Source organism: Ixodes scapularis, unplaced genomic scaffold (genome assembly GCF_016920785.2).
Source record: "Ixodes scapularis isolate PalLabHiFi unplaced genomic scaffold, ASM1692078v2 PGA_scaffold9__187_contigs__length_104089568, whole genome shotgun sequence".
NCBI lineage: Eukaryota > Metazoa > Arthropoda > Arachnida > Ixodida > Ixodidae > Ixodes > Ixodes scapularis.
This window is the reverse complement of record NW_024609884.1, coordinates 73,412,235-73,437,028: the sequence shown is the minus strand read 5'-3', so window position 1 is coordinate 73,437,028 and position 24,794 is coordinate 73,412,235. Positions and strand designations below refer to the sequence as shown.

Here is a 24,794-nt window from a genome sequence, read left to right as displayed (position 1 = left end):
GGTTCGACTTTTTCGAACTTTTATTGGAAAGTTCGACTAGGGTTCGACCGTTATGCGTATGCGCGAAGTGCTGACTCAGTAAGCTTTGGATTGGCTGGTGATGACCAAATGATCAGGTCAAACATTCTACTTCTAGTAAGGGCAGAACTGTTTGGTTGTTTTGGTAATATCGCAAGAATAAATTATGTTACTAACTTTTAAGTTATCAGAAATATGTTCCGTTGATTGTAACTAGGTTTATGAAATAAAACAACCTATTCCCTAAAAACATTTTTTTTCTATACCTGGGCGTGCTTGTATAAAAGTCTAACCACATTGTCCACAATGTCGAACCTTGTAGAACCTGGTTTAAAGTTCAAAGGTTCGTCGAACCAGTCGAAACTTGAGCTTTGACGTAAAAACCCGATTCGACTAAAGTTCGTAACATCCCTTGTTGCAACCCACCTGTAGGTGAAGCTGCGCCTCCCAACCCTGGAGAAAAATGGCGCTACTATATAAATGCACAATTTTTCTTGCGTCACAGAATCGGACCGCGAGAAACGTGCACTTCTATAACCGCATGCGCTTGCTTAGAAATATCAAACATGACGTAGGTGTAACACCGCACAACAATGAAGACTAGAGAGAGGAACCAAGAACACAGGACATATTTTTACAGCTTCTTCTGTTGTTCGTTCCGCCTTCCTTGTTTTGCGCTATTGCATTTACAATATGTTTGACTTTTACTAACCAGCCCAGCTCGCAGTTTTATTGCTTTATTCCGCTTAACGGTATTTAACTAGAAGGGGGCTAACTTCTGCTCCATCCTTCATCGTGGGCGAAGCCTCTTTTGCATATCTTAGGTTACAACAAACTATAGCGACGAGAAGGTGCGAATGGTTCTTCCATCACCCAGTGGGAACTTTCTGAGGGTCGTTTACAAACGCCGCCAAGCAACAAAGTAGCGGTATTTATTTTCATTATATAGAATGCGATGATCGCCGAGTAGCGGGGATATGTATGTATGCTCGGGTATAAAACTATATAATGCAAATATACAGGGTGTTTCAGAGAGCTCAGGCCAAATCGCTCATCGCAACTCATCGCAACAAAAAACAAGGTTTGTGTCGTTTTGGTCCCGGGTGGCCAAAACGACACATTTTTGCGTAATTATTTTTTTAATATTGTGTTTAAGGGCATGGTTTCAATCAGAAAGTTGCTCAGCATCGTCGAAAAACAGTAAATCAACAAATTGCAGAACGATAGAACGCACGCGAGGCATTTTACGGCTTTCTGAAAAACCGCACAAATTCGCCGGGTTTTTAAGTTTCGGTTTACTATCGGAGCGCATCTCGGCCCCGGCAGCACCGCACCCCGTGGAGAGATGGTGCAACCGGCCTCTGCTGCGTCGCGCGATGCCAGCGCAGCAGACGTTGCTTGCACTCAGGGTTGCACTATCTATCAAACCGAAAGTTAAAAACCCGGCGAATTTGTCATTTTTCAGAAAACCGTAAAATGCTTCGCGTGCCTTCTATCGTTCTGCAATTTGTTGATTTAGTGGTTTTTGATGATGCTGAAGAATTTGCTAATTGAAATCATGCCCTTAAACACAATATTAAAAAAGTTAATTACGCAAAAATAATTCACATGTTAATTATCCCGGACTTTAATAATTTTCCTATAGACGCTTTACAGCAGCTGTGCATGGGCGCCGCCATAACTGACCTTCAGTTTTTGTTCCCTCTTATTCCGTTCGCTTCACTTCATCATTACCACAGCAGGACAGGTTATTGCCATTTTAGAAGCTACCGTGTTCTTGTGCCCAGCATAGGCCCTTGTGAAGACCCGTCAACGCCCGCTTCAGTGGCTCGGCATCTCGGTAAGACAAGAGAAGGGCGGCTATGGCGGCTCAATCTGGCGCGTGTGTAAAGCGTCTATATGGGCCCCTGGCCCGGGACCATAACGACAAAAGTCGCTTTTCGTTGCGATTAGCAGTTTTCGCAGGAGCGATTTGGCCCGAGTTCTATGAAACACCCTGTATATAGTGAACAAGTGTTGGAGCTAGAAACGTGTGCAAGTTTTGACCCGTTAGAAGTACTAAGCCGTGTTTGAGTCCTTTATATTGAGTATATCCCGTTGTTGGATATCAGGGACTACTTTAAAGCGTTTATTATAATACGGCTATCTAGCATTAAAAAAAAAAAAAAATTACTGAAGAAACCAAAAAAAAAACGGTTTCTAGGAACGTGTGACTGGTAACCGAAACCGTAGAAATTAAAACAGTAAAAAAACCGAAACGAAACCGATATTAACAGGAAACGGTAACCGTACCCGAAATGTTATATTTTTTTCAGTTTCAGTCCCTGCCTGAGACTAGAAGCTCCGCCTTCAGCGCAAGCTCGCTGGCTTCCGCAGTGCTTTGGTTGCGCGTGCCTGCGCGTTCACACTTGTGTTAGCAAGGGCAGAAAGCTCGCGCTAAAGACGGGGGTTTCTATTCTCAGTTAAACTGTGCACTAGTTATTGCGGCGTCACGCATGCGTGGAAGCCTTAGTGAGATTGGTCTATGTTTGCTGCTTTTTCCAATGCATGACAAGAGTTTAGTTTGCCTGTTTTCGATTTTTTTTTTTTCTGTCGTTCTGTAGCCACTACAAATAACCTCCAGTCAGAGCAGTGTTGATTTATTTGTAAGTGCTCTAAATCACCAGCCACTTTTACAGAAATTAATTTGTGCAAATGTATTCTTGTGGGACTATTGCGATGTGCCTTTTTATGCCATGTAATACGCACTCAAATATTCCATTTTTAACCTGATTTCACGACTTTGTTCACCCAGGAAACGCTACCAAAAACTAGCATAACTTGTTGAGTAAATTCTACTGGATAAAAGTACCCCAGAAATGGCAAGACTGGTTAGTGTAACGTCACCACGTGACGCCTTAATTAAGTTTCGGGCCATTATTAAATCTAGGAATGTCTTTTCCGTAAGTATTTTGATGAATCTTGGGTCCAATTTTCTTTTTTGCCTACAGATAGTCATTGGCTCACTCGGAGTATGTATGACCAAGTTCTATTTCGCACGAATTAGAGCCTCGTTTTACGGCCACGTTAAAGCTATAGACCTTCCGAACGAACTCCTTTAAATCAGCTCGCGATCTGGGCTCTTCGCGTGCCCATCGGCGTGCACTGGTTTGGCGATTCTTTCAAGGAGTACATTGTGAAGGCTTTTAAAGGGGATTCAGCCGCGATTTACTTGTAGCCTTTCCTCATAGATGGCGCAGAATTTTTCCGGAACAAACGAGTTGCATGCTCGCAGCTGCGCATGCAGGTCGGGAGCTCGGTCTGAACTCGGGCCACGGGCTGTTCGCCCGCCCATCTAGGCGAGCTAGATTTTGTTCGCCCGGCGTCCGCCACTACCGGCAGGGGCCAACGGCCGGCGCGGAGCACGAGCAATGTATTAAAAAAAAAAAAAAAAAAAAAAAGACGGCTTCGATTTTCGACTGGCTCCGAAGTTGGAACCACGTTCGAGCCATTCAAACCGTATTTTGTGAACATCCTATTTTCTGGTGTTGTGCGTTGGTTTGCACTCAAGTTTTCAACGCGTCAAATGCGTCATTTGTGTGCAGATGAAGTCGCTCACGCATGGCGACGCCCAGACACCCTTAGCAATCGTCTATAATCGGGGAAAGGGGGAAGGGGGGGGGGGGGGTGCTACAAGCTCATTTGGTCGTTCGTTCGCAGTCCGTTATTACCTCAACACGGGTATCACCACATCCAAAGTTCTCCTGAATTTGGTACGCGAGTTAATTTGTCAAATGCTAAAATGGCGCGTTATTTATTTATTTTTTTTGCCCCTTTTTACGTGTTCATGACACAGACAAACCGGTAAGAGGTTTTCCTTTTTTACCATGGATCTACAAGGCGTTCGCCTTGAATATTTGTTATCTGGGAACCCGTTGCTAATCCCGCTTGTAATGAAATTTTTCTCCAGAAACTACTACTGCAGCTTTCTAGACCGAATAAAGACGTATAGGAAGTAGATATCCCAAGCTCAAAAACAAAAATAATGCGACCGTACTTAATAAAACAAAAAAAAAAAAAAAGCATTAAAGCGCGCTAGCTCAAAAATGGCGTCGTCGGCCGGGAAAGGAGAGGGGGAGAGCTTTAAGGGACAAGGGTCTCTTCCGATCGCGGGGAGGAACAGTAGTCTGGAGAAGAGGTTCGCGTAACTTGGTGACGTGCTACGCGCCAACCAACCGCGGAACAGGAGGAAAGAGAAATATTTAAGGGAAAATATTTGTGAGGGCGTTGGCAAGGATTTCTTTAGTCTGATCGACGCCAGGAACGGCCGCTAGAACTGAGACAGGACGACAAAATATGACAAAGATGCACAGGCACTTTCCAAAACACTCCTCTATTTCTTGTTTTTGTTTCTTAAATAAAAAAAGTTTTTCTTTTTTCAGTTTTCCATACGACTCCCACTCCAAAAGCAAGTAAGCAGCGGGTAGTTTTTCGTTTCTTTAGAAAAATACAAAAAAGAGGAGCAATTCGCCTTAGGACACCTCTGCAACGCTGACTTCCAGATGATTTGCTTCTCGCCTGCCGTTCCACCTCCCATCTTTTACCACAACCTGGCTGAGGCGATTCGTGCCCACTTAAGCCACATTGGCCTATGTGGACGCAGATTATAAGATGTTACAAAATGAGAATAAATGTATGCTCCCAGATATTGGTCCCCCGTCCCTGCATTTCCCCGCGAAATATAGCGGGCACACACCAATGCAGGTCGCGTCACACGTCATTTGGTCAAGCCAAATTGAGCGGGAAAATTGAACCGGTGTTCCAACCGATGTCAGCGCTTGCCCACACCAGGTGCGGGCACACGAATCAGATCGAAGTGAAGCGTGAGCCCATGCGCCTTACCGACAACAGCGCCACCGCACCGGAGTGACGTCATGGACACCCCGACGTCACGTCACCTGACACCACGGCTTGGCACCGCGATGTCTAAACAATGTTCTTCCCAAACTACGAACGACTGTCTTCTAATGCAAACGATCTAAAGGTCGTGAACCGGACGCTCACAAGTTGACCCTTTTTTGCGTCGGTTTCGCGCGACGATGACACAAGACTATCGGAGGAGTAATGAGCACGGGAATGCGAGCTCGCGCTTCCAGCTCCCACCGGATGACCCCGGAGAAGGCTCAGGCTGAATGGAGTCCATCAAAAGCAACGAGCGTGATATCCCAGCCTTCGGACGTTCCCCCTCCCGCACCAATTGCTCGCCTCATTTTGTCGACAGTTGGAACGCCTGCCGAAAACATAAATATTATGCAAAAACAAGCTTTTGTGTAGCCGAGTGTATGCATTGCCACAAAAAGGTGATCGCGGAAACGAGAGTTTCAAAATGATCTGCCCTATGCTTTTTTTTTTTTTTATCGGAAATGCCGGCGAGATCTTTTGAGTGCATTGATACAATTCAACGGATTGGCAAAAAAAAAAAAAACTGATGTAACGGGGAGTAGTGCTTATTTTTCTTGGAAAGAGACTTGATTCAGCTCATGTGTTCGACGATGACCGACAGAGACAAGACCGGTTCTCTCTTGTGACTTCCCACCAGCTGCACTGCTGCGCAGTCGGTCGGAAGGCGTCACAAGGTACCGCACGCTTGGTAGCCATAGAGCAGCGAGCACTGCGCACACCCATCTCGCGGTGCACTCGCGCAAACGATCTTTTTACCCTAGCTACACGCTATTCGGCAGAGCAACGCATCGACGTTGTCGAGTAGTACCGCGGCCGGAGCGAGTACTTCATCCATCTTTGCAGACCCCTACCACTGTTTGAACTTGTGCAACTCAGAAGTCTACAGTGCTGTACAAATTCGTTCACTGCGGAAAAAAAGAAAAAAAAAAAAAAGAAGAGAGAAACAAAGCTTTACGAGAAAAAAAAAAAAAGTGCAAAAACAAGGGTGCTGGGATGACGCAACACATAGAAAAGCGGCAAGCAGTCAAGTGTTGCGCATTCTAAAACGGGTCTAAATGAGGACATAAAAAAAAAAAAAAAAAAACACATGCTTCCAAATGTTGCTCATCTAAGTTTTTGTTGCTGTTTTGTCTATTTCTTTTTGTACAATATTTCCAGCTTTTCTTTATAACATAAATCATTAGGCGCGTTGTATTCTTTGGCTTAAGGGGAAAAAAGCGTTTACAAAAAGAAAGTATGCAAAGCAGCGTCGCTCCTCTCGGCAAAACAGTACGATGTATTCGCAATACGAAGACTTGCCATGTGTCTAGCCGCCATTCAAGGCCCGGGACGGCAGATAGCAATACGACTAAATATAGAGCAAGCGTTCTCCCATCCAGAAGGGCCCTCGAAGATTAGACGATATCACCGCCTTCCCTTTTCTTTATCAGCTTTCGACACGATCCAAGTTTCTCAAAACTGCTGCCGCTGCTTGGCAGCCCCTGGACAATTGTCGCAACTGGTAATTGACGGTTTAAGAAATGCAGGGATCATTGTGTTCCCCTTTCTTGCTCCGTTCTTTAGAGTTCTCGAACGGCGCAATCACCTCGGCTGCCCAGCGATCAAAAGACGTTACTTATAGCGATTATAATGGTTATAATGCAATTAAATACAAAGGTGCCCGGGTCCGATACTCGGACCAGGCGGATTTTTTCGGTCGCGCACCAGTCACCAAGCTGTGTTTGGAGATTTGTGTCCTTTGTCCCTCTTGTTCCCCTTCTCCAGGGGATATTTTCATCATTCTTGTCCAGCTCGCTTGCACCTTTGCATTTAATTGCATTATAATCATAACCTTAAATTGCAAGCTTCACCCTTGTTGGTGTTAGACTGGTGGCAGCTGATAAAACCCGTTTGCTCTGCTGACGTCTAACGTAGAGCGCTCCACCTGTAATGGAGAGGTCCCGGGTTCGATACCCGGACCAGGCGGATTTTTTCGGTCGCGCACCAGTCACCTAGCTGTGTTTGGAGATTTGCGTTTGTCCTTTGTCCCTCTTGTTCCCCTTCTCCAGGGATTATTTTCGTCATACTTATAGCGAGTTCGTTTCACACGCACTGGTACCGTTCGAATTCTCTCCCTGAATGCATCGCACTGTGTTGTACTCGCGAGGTGTGGCACGGAAAACTGGCCTCAACAAACAAATTTTCCAAATCCACCGAGTGACCGAGTGCAGAAGACTGATGCTGCCGCCATCTATGTTCTAGAAAGAGTACCGACCTCAAACCGAAACTAGCGCCTTTCTGTTCGGCGTGATGGGTGGGAATGCGAGAGTGCAGTCGCTACCGACGTTTGCCTATAAACGGTGGTCGCTGCAACCCGTAGTATTCATTTGCGATGACTTCAAGCCACTCGGCTGTCGTAGACGGCGTAAATTTCCGCCACCAGCTGACTGCAAAGCAGCTGGGGTTTACACTGGAGAAAACTGATGATGCTGTCCGCGCAAATGCTTGATCCGTTTGAGCATGGTATTATGCGTGAACAACTGAAATGGTCTGTTCGAATATCCAGCAAAACATTTCGTGGGACTTTCGATTTCGATCGTCATTACAGGTGGATCAGATATTATTAACCTTGGTGAGGGCGTCGAGAACGAGAACTGCATCAAACGAAATACGACGGGGCATGATAGCTGACGTAGGCAAATGTTAAGCATGATGATATTGCCCAAGCCTCGGGTAAAGTCACCATGTTTAGCTTTCTCGGATGCTTAAAGGCAGTCACAAGTTTCTGCTGGGGGATCTTTGTCGTCAAATGTTCAATTTTTCACCCGCACACAGATGGTGATAAACATCTCGGGGGGCCCCTAATACGTTTGTTCTGAGCATTACTTTGCACACTGGTATATTTCAGCGTCTGTACGGCAACAGAACGACTAAAAACTTGCAAATAAAGCACGGGTTCTCAATTGCTTCCTTCATGAAATAGCAGACGCTCACAATCCAAGCTCGCGTTTGATTGCGTTGCCTGCGGGACATAATTTCTATCAGAAAATCTACTTTTTTTTTTTTCCCTTTCGGTCCCGCTCTAAGAATGACACATTGTAGCAGACGATCCCTTGTCGACTGCTCCCGCCCCTCGCCGGAGCGGGGCATGACGACGGGATTGTATTTTGGCGCACGCTCGATTTTCTCGGTGCAGAGAGTGCATGCACGTGTGGGGTGCCAGCGCTGAAACGAACTCGGAGAGTGCAACTACTCTTGGAGTGCCGGCCGAAACGAACCCGCTCCACGCTGCGAGTTGCACGAGTGCCGAGTGCCACTCGCACGAGTGCACGAGGCGTGGGCTTGAGTGCCGTGAAACAAACTCGCTATTAAAGGGGCCCTGCAACAACTTTTTGACTGGTTTTTAATTGGCACGAACCTGAGCGCACTGAACGTAGTAACTTAATGAAAAATTTCTTTTCTCAAATTTCGCTTTATTTTAAAAGTTATAGGCAAATTAGAATTACAAATACAAGCAAAAAATAACCTCCTTCATGACGTTGTAGGTCCTGGCATGAGTGGCCGTGAACTAGAGGAGGGATAGTGAACTCATCGAGCGCTCACGGCTGCCGCACTCCGTGTCGACGGCTCGAGAGGGCGCCACTACAGCACGTGTTGGATAGGCTGTATGAAGCAGGCAGCCAGGGCGGCTCGCATTGCATTTACTGCGCGATTAAGGACTAATTCGGCATAACACTTCATTGGCCACAAACGACAGCAAACACGGGGTAAATATCAGTTCAGAACAGGAGCCACTTCGCGCTGCCATACCGCCAAATGGCAAAATCGCCAGCCAAGGCCGCGCCGAGAGCCTTCGGAACGCTCGGACCTCGAGCCGGTATACGACCGCAGCGCCGCCGCGTACATCCGGTACCTTTCTACGCTCGCCGTTCGTCGGCGCCTCACCCCACTAGCCTTTTCTAGTATGCGCCGTTTTTTTCCGCCGCTTGGTGGCGGGTATGTCGACGGGTCATTTCTTGTTTCCGTACTTTATAAACTGCATTTGTTTCTTTTCTGATCTAAGGGAGGAAGTGGCCGAGTGGGCTAACGCGTCTCAGCTCGGAGCGTGAAGCGAAAGCTTGCGCTGGGAACCTCCTGGGTTCGATCCCCGACGCCCCCGCCCGTTTCGATCTGGATGAGTTTCGTACCGGCACGCGTTCGTGTGATCACTACTGCGTGATGCACGTTAAAAATCCCAGGTTAGCGGTTGTACCGCACTGGCTAAATTTCTCATCTACAGCTAAGAGACCGATTACCCGTTGAGGCGCATCTCCATCAAGGCTGTATAAACATAAAGAGCAAGCGAATTTTTTTTTTTTTTTCTGATCTAAAATACAGAACAAAAACTACTTTCATACATAATTGAAACGGTTCGCGACACTTATATTTTGTATCTCGACTGAAAAAAAAGAAAAAAAAAAAGAAAAAAGAAAAAAACGCTTTTAGCGTGTCTGACCAGTAGTCAGCCCAGGACCAAAGATTTCACATATTGCGCGCTTTCGGCAACGCGGGTCGCCCTCGTCCTTGGAGGAGGTTTCCGCGTCGTCCAGTTAAAATATGACGCACTGATATTTAGTTACTCTCTCCGTGCCCGCTGGCTTGCTCGAACCCCAAGAGACGTGGAAACCGCAAAAAAGGTAGACGCTTAAAGGGATTGTCCGGTCAAATTTTGTATTCAAGAAAACAATTGAATATCATTGTTATTGCCTCGAGACGCATCGTACGTGCAATATCTGAATTTTATAAGCCCCTCTGCATGAGTAATTGAATTTATACTGCTCCAATCGCACTCTAGCGTAAACGCTGTTTTAGGTGGCAACACTGGAGCTCTGACGTCACACAACACAAAGCGAGTCTTTCTGTCTCGTCGTTTACCTGCGAATAAACGCCTCAGCGTGCTTGGTTTTTGTTGTTGTGCTCGACTTGTTTCGTGGTTGGGTGAGAATTTTGTTGCGCGATTGCGTGCCACAACCACCGGGCAGCACATGCGAACCAAGACATGACGTTCACATTTTCCGCGAGACATGCAGTGACGAGCAAAATGGATCGTCGCCGTGCGTAGGCACTGGGTTCCCGTCAAGATCGAGATCCCGCTTATGCAGCAATCATCTCACAGAAGAGAGCTACGAGCTGAGCTCTAAGCGGACAGAAGGCTCGTAAGCCGATATGTGATGCTGTGCCAACGATATTAAACTACGTCCATCCACTCCTCGCCCAAATCGGATCAATCAATTTGTTTATGCAGCGAAACCGAAACCAACAGCTAGGAAACAATAACAGCCAAATTCTGTTAGACCTGCATGTACAAATAGAGCGTGGCTATGATTCACCAAGCTCGTCCAAGTCAAGTGACGACATGCATTTGAACGATTCGCCGATTGCCTTCGACCCGTGGTCATCGCCTCTGAGGGAAAGACCCGCAGCCTCACCACCGATCCAGTGGATCCGCCGATATGTGTACCCAGATACCGCTTCGTGTACCTAGTTGCCGCTTCAAAGGCGAAATCTGCATCCTTTGCTTTGCAAGCGCTCATAATTCGATCGGTGGCCGCCGCAGTTGTGTTTGCGCGAAACGGCATACGTTTGCTCGAAGCTTATGGCTGTTTTCGAGTAATATCCTGCTAAAAGGCGTGACTTTTTTTGCACACGTTTGGGAAGTGCGATAAAAGAACCGTATTTCAGTAGGGTACAGCTTAGGACAGTGGTACTCAACCATCAATGTTCCGCGGACCCCTTGTGGATCGGCGGAGATGATGGAGAACCCGTTCGTGGTGAGAGAAGAGGAGAGGTATAGGTTAAATATAATAATGATTTAATAAATGGATATAACTAAGGGCTAGTGTGAAGTTGACCTCTCTTATTGACGTTTACACGAAAAAAACTCGCCCGAAAACTGAAACATTTCTTTTCAACCTGGAAAAAAAAAAAAAAACTTTTATTGCCGGGCTTGACTGATGAGGCAGGGCTTCGCGGACCCCCATTTAAGAACCACTGGCCTAGGAGACTATATAATTCAAACAAAATACAAGACATCCATCGACCAACGCTTGTTATCCCGACCATCCGACAAACCTTTGCGTTTTGTGACGTCACGCAGCAGCTACGGATGTCAGCCATTGACACTGGCGAAATTCGGGAGTGCAGTTTCGTACATACGCTCATGAAAGGTTTAATTAATAACGGGAGATCATATATAAAAATAAAAATGTTGTTTGTCTACACGAAGGCTCTCTCGACGCAACGAGCGCAAAAACTTAAGTACTTCCGGTTTCGACCGGACAATCCCTTTAAAGGGATTGTCCGGTCGGTCGAAACCGTAAGTACTTAAAGGAGCTGTGCAACGATATTCAATTGGAATGTTTTTCTCTCTACACGAGCTTACTGGCACACCTGGGACTCAAGGATACTCACACGCAACGCCACTGGCCAAGAAACTCCTTTGTTGCGGTGTAATTTCGAGGACAAAAGCGATCATTTTCATTCAATCTCTCCTTTGCAAAATGTGATGACGTAACTCGGGGATCGCAGTACACCCAAGTGACGATATTTGAATGCGGTTCATAGATTGGACCCGAGCATTGCGTGGGCACTCGACTTAGGCTCGTGATAATTACTAGCTCGAGAAGCGTTCGGGTAGTGGCCCGTGTCCAATCGCTGCAACGACGACAACAGCCGAGCCATAACAATGTCTGGAACTCAGCGCGTGTCCTGCGCTTTGCCAACCCCAGCGCGTGGCTATGATCAACATTGGCGGCATATAATCGGCTCCAGATCACGTGGCCGCTTGTTCTGGCTGCGAGTTGAGGGGGGGAACGCTGCTCGTTTTTCTTTAATTTTTTTCTGGGACTTCTATTGCGTGGGGTGAAAAACTAACGCGTGTTTCATAGGTCATTAACGTTAGGGATCCGTTTTAAGCGGTATTTCTGCAGAGTACAAAAATTGTTGCACAGCTCCTTTAAGTTTTGGCGCTCGTTACCGTCGAGGGTGCCTTCATATAAACAAACGTTATTTTTATTTTGATATATGATCTCCCCTTATTAATTAAACCTTTCAAGAGCATGTACGAAACTGCACCCCGAATTTCGCCAGCGTCAATGGCTGACATCCGTAGCTGCTGCGTGACGTCACAAAACGCAAAGGTTTGTCGGATGGTCGGGATAACAAGCGTTGATCGACGGATGTCTTGTATTTTGTTTCGAATTATATAGTCTCCTATACCCGTTTTCACCTCAAGAAAAAAGGAAGTTTTGCTCCATGTTCCTACGCCGCGCGAAGTAGCTCTCACAATATTTGGTCGTCGAGCGCAGGAGCGGTGCTTTTGGCGTTTGAAACGTGTGCGTCTTGATAAGAGAACAGATATCAAGTCTAAAATACAGCTACATATATCTCAATTCTCAGCATAAAGAGGGAAATTAGTAATGCTCCGCGAGGAGCCGGACTTTTTTTACTACAGTTCTTGAGGTGAAAACGGGTATAGGCTGTACCCTACTGAAATACGTTTCTTTTAATGCAGTTCCTAAATGTGTGCAAAAGAAAAGTCACGCCTTTTAGCAGGATATTACTCGAAAACAGCCATAAGCTTCGAGCAAACGTATGGCGTTTCGCGCAAACACAACTGCGCTGGCCACTCTTGCAAAACAAAGAATGCAAATTGCCTTTTTTTTTTTTTTTTTCTTTTTTGAAGCGGCACCTAGGTACACGAAGCCGCATTTGGGTACACATATCGGCGGATCTACTGGATCGGTGATGAGGCTACTGGTCGTTCCCTCGGAGGCGATCTCCGCGGGTCGAAGGCAAACGGCGAATCGTTCAAATGAATGTCGTCACTTCACTTCGACGAGCTTGGTGAATCGTAGTCACGCTCCATTTTTTTCTCGCGGTTCAAACAGAATCAGGCTGCACGCGTGCTAAGTACAACTTTTAGCACCGTTCCAAATGGCCTAGCTGTTGGTTTCGGTTTCGCCGCATGATCAAACCGATCGATTTGATTTGGCCGAGGAGTGGGTGGACGTAGTTGAACATCGTTGGCACAGCATCACACCTCAGCTTACGAGGCTTCTGTCCGCTTAGAGCTCAGCTCGTAGCTCTCTTCTGTGAGATTACTGCATAAGCGGGATCTCGATCTTGACGGGAACCCAGTCCCTACGCACGTGGACGATCCATTTTGCTCGTCACTGCACGTCTCGCGGAAAAGTGTGGAACGTCACGTCTTGGCTCGCATGTGCTGCCCGGTGGTTGTAGCACCCAACCGCGCAACAAAACCCCCACCCATCCACGAAACAAGTCGAGCGCAACAAAAACGTGAAGCACGCTGCGGCGTTCACTCGCAGGCAAACGACGAGACGGGAATGCTCGCTTTGCGTTGCGTGACGTCAGAGCTTCTATGTTGCCAACGAAAGCCGCGTTTACGCTAGGAAGCGATGGGAGCACTACAAATTCATTTACTCATTCAGAGGGGCATATAAAATTCAGATTTTGCGCGTACGATGGGTCTCGAGGCAATAACAATGATATTCAATTGTTTTCTCGAATACAAAATTTGACCGGACAATCCCTTTAAATATGATTGCAGGGCCCCTTTAAACAAGACCAAACTCCCAAGTTAATCGACTGCAGTAAGCGTTCGATTAGAGCTCGCGAGCTGTGTGGCATTGGCGCACTACGGTCGCCCTCAGTCCCCATCTTCGAGGTCTTTTTTTATCAGGTGTCGTTTGACCGGACCTTTCAGCGTGGTTTAGGAGCATTTTACAACTTTAAATGGCCTTTTTCGGCGAAACTAGGGGCTATTTTTATACTAAGGTGCTTTTGAAGTGCCGTGGGAATATTTTTGTGTTTTAATTCGTTTTTGTCGCTACCGTACTTGACCTTCGCGACCGCGTTGCTCCATCGGCTCCGTGCATCGCTTCGTCGCGCGCCGTGCATCGCTTCGTCGCGCGCCGTGCCCACGGCGGTAGATCTTGTGCAAGAATTCAGATTTTTCTACATTGGTGCTTTCGCACCACGCTGCAATTACTTTTTTTTTTTTTTTTTACTGTTATGTAACTGTTGCTCCATCGCCTACGTGTCGTACGTCGTGCCTACGGCGTTCGTTCCTGTGCAGAAACATACCGTGCGGCTCACCGTGTGCGCAGCTAATGAAAAATGCGGCACATTTTTCATTAGTGAGTGGCTCTTTTCTTCAAAGTTAGAAGGCTGCCGTCCTCTCACACTGATTAGTCGCCACTTTTGGGGTGAGAAAAAAGCCCACTTTCGCAAAATTTTCGTCAATAGGCTTTTTCAGCGTGTGGTTAGAACACCCCACAACCAAGCAGCTCACCAGAGATTTCCCTAGACCCCCCCTAGTTTTCTTGGACACCCCCCCCCCCCCCTTGAATCTAAAAACCTCTCAGGTGTATATATAGAGAAAGGGAAACATACATTACGGGTATGAGCATTTGGTTAAAGGGACCATGAAATGATTTTAAAATCGAGTTTCATCCACCGCACGTCGTAAAAGCTGTGAAAAGAAACACAAAAACACAAAAATAGGGAGCCAAAAAAAATTATTTGCTATAGAACTTTTAAAAGAAAACTGGACTCTTTTGCGCCTTCTTTCCTTCGCCTTTTAACTACGATGCATCCGCGGAAACGGAGCACGTCAGCCGAATCCACGTCGCCTATTGGGTAAGAGCCTACCTCACCAGCACCGCGATCGTAAACAATAAATAGCCGGCGAATGTTTCCTAAAAGTTTTGTTAAATAATATTCAGATCCACATTTTGTAGCATAATTACAGATGTGACGAAAATCGCCAAATTCGATAATGCTGAGAGCCAAGCGCCATCTATCGTGTGGTAAACGAAGCAACTACTGCGCGTGCGCAGTAGGGCAGGGCTGACAGTTACTTGGGTGGCGGCGACCGACGAACGTTTATTTTCTTTGTTTTCCTTCCTCTCAAAACTCTGACTGACTGAACGTTTATTTTTCTACGTGTTCTTCTCGCGCGTGCCGACTTCAAGCAGCAAGAAAACAGTACTTAAAACAGACCACGACGAACAAGAACGCTGGATCCACCGACTCCGACGAAGCGAGCTGCTCAGAATATAGGCCTAGCAGGCATTCCGACTCGGCGCTGCGTTGCTTCGTCGCAAGACCGTCTGCCTACGACCGGCTGGCGTGCTAAATGGAATATGCCCGCGCGACCCTTGTGGACCCTTCCCGTTTTATAGTTTGATCGCTGACCTCAATTTTAGATTAAGAGGTGAGGTCAATCTCTTCCCCTTGTTTTCCGAGGCAGTGTTGACGAACACTCGTCGAAAAGGGACTCTCGTCGATTCTATCTTCTTGTTTGAAATAAACGCCGTATGGATTACCTTCGTAACACGGTAGTACGGTATGTACACTTTGTTATTGGTATGCCATTTTTATTCTGACAGACTGCACGTCACTGTCGAGCTATAACAGTTCGTGGGAGGTATACGTGCAACCCCGGTCCAACCTTTCTTTGCCGAGTGTCGCTTCAGTATCGAGTTGCAATCGTAAAAGAACGGTCCCGAAGCGCTTACCAACAGCGCGAATACAGCACTTCCATCAAGCGCGTGCGCCCGCTCCGAGTGTAAACAGGTATTTACGTGGCTCTTGCTGACACTCGTAGTTCAAACGTATCTTTTTTAACGTCGGCTCGCTCCTGCATCTCCGAGGCCGCGAAAAACTCCACGGCAATTTGTTTCCATCTACGTCGCTTTGCAAACGACTGACACGGGGCGGCCCTTTTGCCAACAATGACAGTTGGGTTGACTTCTGGAGTCTTCACCGGAAGACTCGCTGCACTTCCCAACAGGCATACCGGCGTATGGGACTAGTCCCATGCTGTCGCTGTAGCGCAACATATCTCATTGAATTTCGCTCAGCTGCGATGCGGCGATGAGAGGCGCCGATTCAGAAAATACGTCGGTGACATCAGCGCGGTAAAACCTACCGGCGCACCCCAACTCGTTGCCTCTAACGCTCCCATTCTCCTACTGCCGAGAGAACTTCCGGTTCCGGAAACAGCCTACGTCACGACTTGTTTTGCGCTCAGTTGGAGAGAATGAAAAAGTCGATATTTTAATAATTTTTTTGTGTAGAAGTTAATAAACCGAGACGAAAACGGATGCCTGTTCGGCATTCAGTGAACATTGACGGTTTAATGTAAAAGTTATCTGGAAAAAGTAAAAAGGTCATTTCATGGTCCCTTTAATAGACGTCTGTAACTTAGCTAGTGAACTAAAAAAGAAACAGTTTTATATTTTATTAGCCTCGCCTCGCATCGCATCGCATCGCCTACCCTCCCCCCTCCCCCTCCCTCACTCCCCCCCCCCCCCCCCCCCCCTTGATTAGAATCCTGGGGAAACCCCTGCAGCTCACCATCGCTCAAACGAGTACACACGGCGCTTGGCGGCAGCAAGGATATTAAAACGGGACGCCCCCGAGATATATAATGGACGACCGCATACCCAAGTAAGCCAAACCGTGCACCAAAATTACGAAAAAAAAACAAAAACAAAAAAAAAAACGCGATTTCGAAGGTGGCGGTTTGACGGTGGCGCTCCCTGCCAAAACTGAACCTGTAGGCTCGGTGAATATTACCTATATTGCAAAATCAAAATACCTTTGTCACTGGAAAGTGCGTGCCTAGTTGGTTGCCCCTTAAAGATAGAATTGGGATTGTTTTCGTTGTCCTAAATGTCCCAGAACCTCTAAATGTACAAGGGAATTTTTAAAGTTTCTATTGGAGTCAATGAGGAAATTCAAGCATTGCAACTACACTTTTGTGATTACATGAAGTATGTTAAACAGCAGTGCAGGTTGTCTTGCGGCACCCACATTGGACTGATCGGCCAGCTTTAGCTACTACTTCACCTCGGTAGCTAGTCAGTTTCAAGTATGGAGGGGAAAAATCGAGCTGCTGTGGTAAATGGTGAGACGGAGTTTCCCAAATTGGATAAATATAAATAATAAACAATGGGGGCGCATTAACATAGTAGACTTAGGAGACTACATGCGTTTCTACTAAATTCATATAAAATAATTGCGATCTAGATGACCAGAGAGATTCAATGTTCCTGGTTAACACAGGATAGTGCCGATATCTGCCTTGTTTGTACTTGTCAGTGTGTTTCGTCATTATTTTAATCTTGTACCTGTAACTGTGACAGGTAAAGATGCTATTTTATGAATTTATCTTGTCGCGTACATTTTAGGCACAATCACATAGTTTCCGGATTTTTTTTTTTTTCTTTGACATGGCAACTGCAAACTTTCCACGACAGCAACGTGCTAAACCCAGCCATATGTTAATGCCAGATTAGTTATAAATTTCCCGACTTTTTCAGGTACTTTGAAATTTCCTGCCAATTCTATGTTTTTCAGGTTTTCCAGGTAGGTAGCTAAACACCTTGTAATATTCGCCCATTGCTCACAAAACGACAAGCAAAATAAAGACCATACGGGTCTTGCGTTGACTGGAGATACCACACATATCAGATAAATTTTAGCATGTGTAGGGTAAATATTTATGGCAAAATAATTTCCCCTTTAGATAAAAACCGAAAATGCCAAGACCTACTTATGTGCAGACGAATAGGGAAAATGACAGAAAAAGTTTACAAGCATGAGAGCAAATGGCTTAGCAAAAGTGGAACGGTGGTTCATGAAACTGCCCTATATAGTGTCTGTGCACCCCAATCTGAAAAGCATATGAGAAACAATTTTTTTTTTTTTTTTGCCGAAATCTGATGACACATTTTTAAGGGTCCTAATTCTCACACGTTTTGCACATGGTAGAAATAGAAATAAAATTTATTAGTAGAAGACCCTTTTTCGCCCATGGCATCAAGCCGATTAAATTCCCAGAGTGCTATATGGCAGTGAGGGCACCCACCACAATTCATTTTCTTCATCTTCCCGAGTTCATTACGTCTGCTGCAAATTTATTTTTAAAGCATACAACTGTAGTTTGCCCTGTCCATTATATTTCAGCTATACATGCAAGCTGCGTCACATTTCACTCTTCAGAAGTAACAAAAAACTGGGTTTGTCCATTTTTCTGTTGTAGCAGATTGGAAACCAATGGTGTTGTTTTTCTGCCTAGCACAAATAAATGGCATTTCACGAGCTGCAACTATCATGGAATCTCAGCCACGCTACAAAAGGTACCCTACTTTCAAGCCTCTAGGAGGACCATAAATTCTATATACCTAAGTAGCATCTTGAAGAAACTAGCTGCATATCATATAAAAGTTTCATGTGATACACACAGTCTAGGGTAAGTTACTTTTAAAAAGTAGTTCATTACTGTTACAGTTACTTTCAGAAAAAAGTAGCCAAGTTACCGTTACAGTTACCACAACAAAAGAGTAACTCGTTACAGTTACAGCTACTTTTAAAAAGTAACGATGTAACTTTTCAGTTACTTATTTATAAAACAAAAAAAATAGGAAAAAGTAGAAAACACCCCTCACTAAGTTTGATTGCATAAAATTAAACAGCATGCTTTTTACTTCATATTGTAACTTAGCAGAAGTTGCTTCGCGAAATTAGAGTTTGAAAATTTCCACGCCAGAGTAGTGGCACAAATCAAAATACGAAACATGCGCAGTGTGGAGTACTTGCGCTAATCAAAATATGAAACATGCGCAGTGCCCTCCGTGTGTATTGTTGTTTCATGGTTGATTCACCCGATTAAAAGCGTTTTCACAGAAAAAAGAAAAAGCACAAAACAGATAGTGCTTCAAGACACTAAGATGTAAGTGTTCAGTCACAAAGTACAAGTGCGTGCGTAAAGATAACTGGATTTTTTTCATGATATCTACACGTGGCTATATTCAGGTCGTGACTCGTGAGAAAGAACGTTTTCACAAGTTTGTGCAAGGCCAACTTGACACTCGAAATGTTGGAATAGACGATTTGAAAAGTGCAAAGAGAATCTAAATTGTACTCGATCAGTGATATATTATTCATAAAACATGGAAAGTAACGACAAAAGTAATGTCGTTACTTTCATCATTACCTCTGAAAAAAGTAATAGAACTACAGTTACAAGTTACATTTTAAAAAAGTAACTCGTTACAGTTACAAGTTACCAAAAAAGTAACGAAACTACAGTAATGCGTTACTACCCAAGACTGGATACAGATGACATGGGTCCTGTAGAGACGCGGCCCAAACCCAACAGGTTATACAATCATGCGTCCGGGTGAGGCCTAAGCCCGACAGGTCATTTAACTATGAGCCCGGCCCGAAGCTGACAAAATGCTTAACCTGTCCTAACCAACTTTTAGACACAAGAGTGAGCCTAATTCAACTGCTATTTTGTAACTTTAACTTTATCTTGCATCATAATATTGCAGAGTTAGAACATTTCCTTCGGGGAAATTTGTATGCAGTCACATTTACTTTTGTTTATGTGTACATAATGTCGACTGGCACATGCTGAGAAGAATGTCGTGCATCGGCAGATTATGTGCGCTTCTGTTTTGGCAACCTGTCTCTTACGGCCCCCATCGATCCTTCAAACCCAAATAATCAATCATTAACATTTTGTTCACGAAGTTTCAAAAAGTGCACCGCACCACTGCCCAAGACCAGCCAGGGCTGCGAACAATGTGTGATGCCTGGCCCGAACCAGTCCGCAGGCCCGGTTGGGCCCGAGCTTTCGGCTTGGCCGGGGCCCATGCAGAGCTCTAGGTTGCATTGAAGCCTGTCACCTCATCAAGGACGATAGTAAAGATGCTTCACTCTTTGTCAAGTTACCTGACGATAGCCCCTTTGGCCCCAACATTGTCAACAGCACTACCAGATGGTCCATCAAAAGACGCTGGTACTGCAAGCAGGTTCCAGACCAGAATAAAAGCAAGTACACACTGACAAGCCCAATAACTGGCACGATCTTGACCAAAAATCTTTCTACAGCCCACACCAGTAGGTAGCCCACACCGAATAAAAAAGGGACCTATCCACATGCATAGTCAATGGACCAAACTCCAGGTGCTCCAAACATCTAAGTTGGCTAATGAAGCACCTGAGATAACAAAAAAAAAAAAAAGAATGAAATATTCAAGAATCAGGATAGAAAATGTTTGGTTGATATTTCTCAGAATTGCCCTACTATGAAGTCTAATACTCCTCCTCTTAGTTAACTCGCACCACGGAGCTTGGTTAACTCGCACCACAAAGTCATACATATTTGGAATCTTAAAATGGCAGTGGTAACATTTTAAATGGAAAAAAGTTGTGTACCTTTTATCCAGAGGGCCTCAGGCAATTGAGGTGCCATTTCGGCCCAGTGGCAAAATTATAAAAATTTAAAGAGCATGTGAAAATTTGTTCGTTCTGCCAGTAGAACGTTTTTTGTTTGCTGAAGCTCAAATGTTGGGGTCTGTTGCAACACACTTTCTCAACTGCAAAAGGCTACAAGCACACACTCCTTGGGTTAATTTGCACCTTGAATGCAAGAGCGCTTGTGCAGCGGAAACCCCAGTCAAAGCTACACACTCATACTTGCTTGTAGCCTCGTAGCTACACAGAAGGGCTAGAACGAGCTCACACAGGCAGAGAGCACCATAGGCTTCCATGGTACAAAAGTCTAAAAAAAGAATACCAATACCTGGAGGGTAGGACGGTCACCAAGTGACTTCTCAAAAACCTGTGACAAGCGAATGAAAAGCCCCACAGGATTGAAGCAGTCTGAAACTGTAACAAAGCTCAAAATTGTATGCTTACATAACAATACTTAACACGATTGAAGTGTCCACAAATGTTGCAGCTCAGCATGCAAAAACCAGTGTGGTACTGACGAACTCGCAGTTCGTAATAGCAAGTACATTGACGGCCGAGGATGATCAAAGGGAAAATCTCAAAACATTGCTGGTTTCTTAAACAGAGTAATTCTTGTGTTAGAAATGGGAACAAACTGCATTTGTTGCTGCCTCAAATGAATATATGCATTCAATTAAAACACGCTCACTGGCTGGCGTTGCACTTTGAATCTGTCAAACGCAGAAGTAGAGAAGCAGCGAAAGCCCAAAAACATGTACTGAACCTACTATGCAAATTTTACAAGCTTTTCGATTGCGACGTTTTGTAATTTGGTGATGGCACGCCTTTTTCAGAAATCGTCAGTTCAAGAAGTACGGGCAGAAAATGCGAGTGCACACCACGAGCACTCCTCTAGCTGGAAAGCCTGTCATCGTCGGCTTTCAGTTCATGAAACGCGAGCATGTTTTCCTCTGGAACTAGAGACGACGCTAACGTTTTTTTAGCAACTGAGGTTCTAAAATAGAACCAAGGCGTTTGAATGGTTCAATACATTTCAAACTTTCAAGGATATAACTAAGGTTTGGCATTTTTTTTTTTTTTTTTTTTTTTTTTCAAATTTGGCACACTTTTTTGTTGTGTTTTTTGTTTAGAAAGGAAATTTTTGGTTTGTTTTGGTTAATATTTATGCATAATAAAGCTTACCATTATTTTTCTCAGTGATAAGTGCACGGAATCTCCAGTCAACCCAAAACCATTCTTTTGCCTGTCCATAAGCACTTGGCAAATATTCACAAATGGTTGTGTTTAGTATACACCAACTCAACTCTGTTACGTCACGCCGCAGTGGTGGCACTTCGGGCGCACTTCCGGTCTCAAGGTATGGGCGGAAGTCGCCACACGGAAGGGGCATTCCTGTGTTGTTTTGAAGAAACCAGACTAAAACCTACTTTCTCGTCAAAACACAGCGACTGGGGCTGTACCGAAAAAGCAAGGAAAGGTGTGAAGATCAGTTTTCCCGTGTTTTCTGCTGCTCGGTTCGTCGAAGAATGTGATAGGCGTCGTGAAAAGGGAAAAAAAGCCACCTTCAGGCCACGATTGCTTGTGCGGGAAGCACCTTGGGATGAATTCACGGATACTTGTGGCCATCAGATGTATTTGTTTTGTTCCAACATGAACACGGGAAAACCATCAAGTTGTCCAGACCAACCACGGACCACGTTCAGTACGTCTCATTGGAACGACCGTCTGAACATTCTAACTGTTGTCTGCTCTTTGAAATTCGTCTGCTTGTTTAAACTGACGTCGGCTCATTCAAATGACCGTGGCCTGTACATCAATTGTTGGCCAGGTAATTAGGATAAGAAGAGCAGGCCTCAAAAGACTTAAGTTTAAAGGGTGTTTGGGGTAAGTAGGATCGTTGTAAGCAGGACATACAAGGAGATGTGGATCATTGTTACCAGTGGCCACCACCAGTTCGTAATGCCCGATTCACTTGGTTCGATTCTGCTTGTGATTTTCAGTATCGAAGCCGAGCATCGCTGCAATACTGTCTACACCATGTGCAGCCTGAGCGACTTTGCAACTGAAAATAGCAAGCAGAATTTCATCATGTGAATCAGGCTTTAGCGTCCATTCTGCACCGTTCACACATATGAATCGTCGCACATCACACTATTTACGTGAAGTTTTGTGGTGTAATGAGCCTTGTTGGTTTCACTCAAACCACTAAACAAGTAAGGTATCGCTAGGAAGACGCAGAATCAACAATTCCAACGCAAAAAAGTGCACAAGGAATCCGACCAACGGCGACAGCATCACATTTCAAATGGCTTGTTGATGCGAGAAGGCACACTTCTTGCCCACATTCCATTGCGCATGTGCGGCGCCGGTGGCATGCCGCTAGGGGCGCATGGTTTGTTTGTAAACACAAGTTGGTGTAAAGTACTGCCATAGAAAGTTTACAACTGCCATGTATGAAAGGGTGACAATCCCAAATCTATGTGACTGGGCCTAAAATTAAAGAAGGTGAATTTATAAAATATAATTTTTTGACACAGTACAGCGTAGAACATTAATATAATAACATAGCAAGCACGAGCAGGTAGGTCGGGTCAGCTATTGTCATGCTCTACTCTCAAAGGGCGATTTGCCTTTTTGTGGCACCGAGGCCCTCTTCAGTTAAAAATAAATATCAATATCAAAATAAAATAAAGATCAATAACAAAAAAATGTGCAACATTATAAACCTTCCAAACACGAACCTCGGGAGGTTCGCGGCATTATCTGGAATCATGATTTCAAAAGAAAAGTATAAAGGCCCATAGCAGGCATGGTGCATAGTCAAGTTTTATCGTTCAAATGGGACGCCTTAGGACCACTAGCATCTCTAAAGCACTGCACACTTCCTAAGGAAAATGAGTGGTCGAGGAACCATAGCAATAAAAATTAAATATCCCAGGTGTATGTGAGAAATCCGAACCCAGCTTGTAGCACCGCAAAAATGAACTAGACATTGCGGGGAGCTCCAACTATGTCAAAACGCAGCCCCAGTCATTCGAGCAAGATGCCAAAGTTTCAGCACCAACCGTTGTCTTATTCGAAAGTTATAAGCGATTTTCTGAAAATTTCAATGAAAAAATGGTGGCGGACGGAGCTCTCGAATACATGGAGCTCTATGGCGCCAGAAACCACTGATCTTTATGTCTATTTGCTGGATTGTGTTTGACCAGCTCTGCCTATGGACGGGAATGCGGCCACAATCGGACATCTTTTTAGTAGTTATATTATCTCTAGCCATCATAGTAATATGGCGAACAGCGCTATGGCGGCAGGCTGCCATAAAAATAGCCGTGGGTTTAGTACTCTTTACCGTGGGTGATATTTCGTGCCTGATTGAAGTTGTTCGACGAAGCTGATTCTTGAAACCCTGCGTGAACGGTAGCCCCATCTTTGAGGACCCGGCGACAGTTCTATGAAAGCGTAGCACTGGGGGAAAGCAACGCAGCTTGCATCAAAACAGACGCCGTATCGGCGTCTGGGGCGTCTGCTTTCGATGCTTGTTTTGATGCGACTTTCGATGCATGCTGTTCTGCTTTTTCCCGGTGCTGCAACTTCGTGTAACTTTCACCGGGTTTTCAAAGGTCGGGCTACCATTCACGCCAGGTTTCAACAATATGTTTCGTTAAACAATTTCAACCAAGAAAGAAATATCACCCAAGGCTATTTTTATGGCAGCCTGCCATTACACCTGCTACAACGCTGTCTGCCATGGATGGATGATAGTGGCTGCATCAGCTGTACATTGGCGAGAGGTAATATAACTCTACAAAAAAGATGGCCACCAGAGACCGAATTCGCGCAGCGGGCAAACGCGATCCAGCAAATAGACATAGAGATCAATGCCAGAAACCGATAACGGGCGAAAATGGGCCCCATTTTCCCATTGAAAATTTCAAAATATCACTTTTGAATAAGATAACGGTTGGTGCTGAAACTTCTGACGGAGTTTGAGCTCTCCGCAATGTCGAGCTGCATAGAATGAGCGCATGGTGTGAAACCGGGCATTGAGGAAATTTATCTCTACAGCGCCATCAGATATGGACACGGAGGACATAACTGATCAGAGTTACAATGATTAGACTCACCCATCGAACCTGCATGCTTGATAAGACAACAAAAATGTGTCAGTTTACTTGTTCAAGGACAGACTACGACAGCCTGGACGACCAAGAGGACGCGGATTCCACAGACGTCTTTACCTGAATTGTCTTGAAGAAGGCGTGGATTTCCGTCAGTGATGCACAGAATGGCGAACGACAGAATCCATCAAGTGAATTTTCACGGATGCATTTGCTTGCAAGAGCGCCAGTCACGTGTAATATTTTCAAGCCTAGTTATTGAAATCTTTTGAGCAAAGTTAGGGAGGAGCGGGAAACTGGACGGATGGATAAATGCTAATGGTTGTGCCCTTTTAATGGGTGGTAGCTTGCGCCACCTGGCCTAAACTAATTTAACCGTTTCACGCGGGAGGACCAGAACCG

At 45.2% G+C, this 24,794-nt stretch overlaps 1 protein-coding gene across 1 annotated transcript in view; it reads right to left on the bottom strand.

The window, feature by feature from the left end:
• Positions 1-24,677, bottom strand: part of LOC8027559 (glycerol-3-phosphate acyltransferase 1, mitochondrial) — a 108,930-nt gene extending 84,253 nt beyond the window's left edge. Inside the window, exon 1 of the mRNA XM_029989315.4 lies at positions 24,513-24,677. The gene's annotated coding sequence lies outside the window, so the exon portion shown is untranslated. The remainder of the gene's footprint in view (positions 1-24,512) is intronic.
• Between the last annotated feature and the right edge of the window lie 117 nt (positions 24,678-24,794).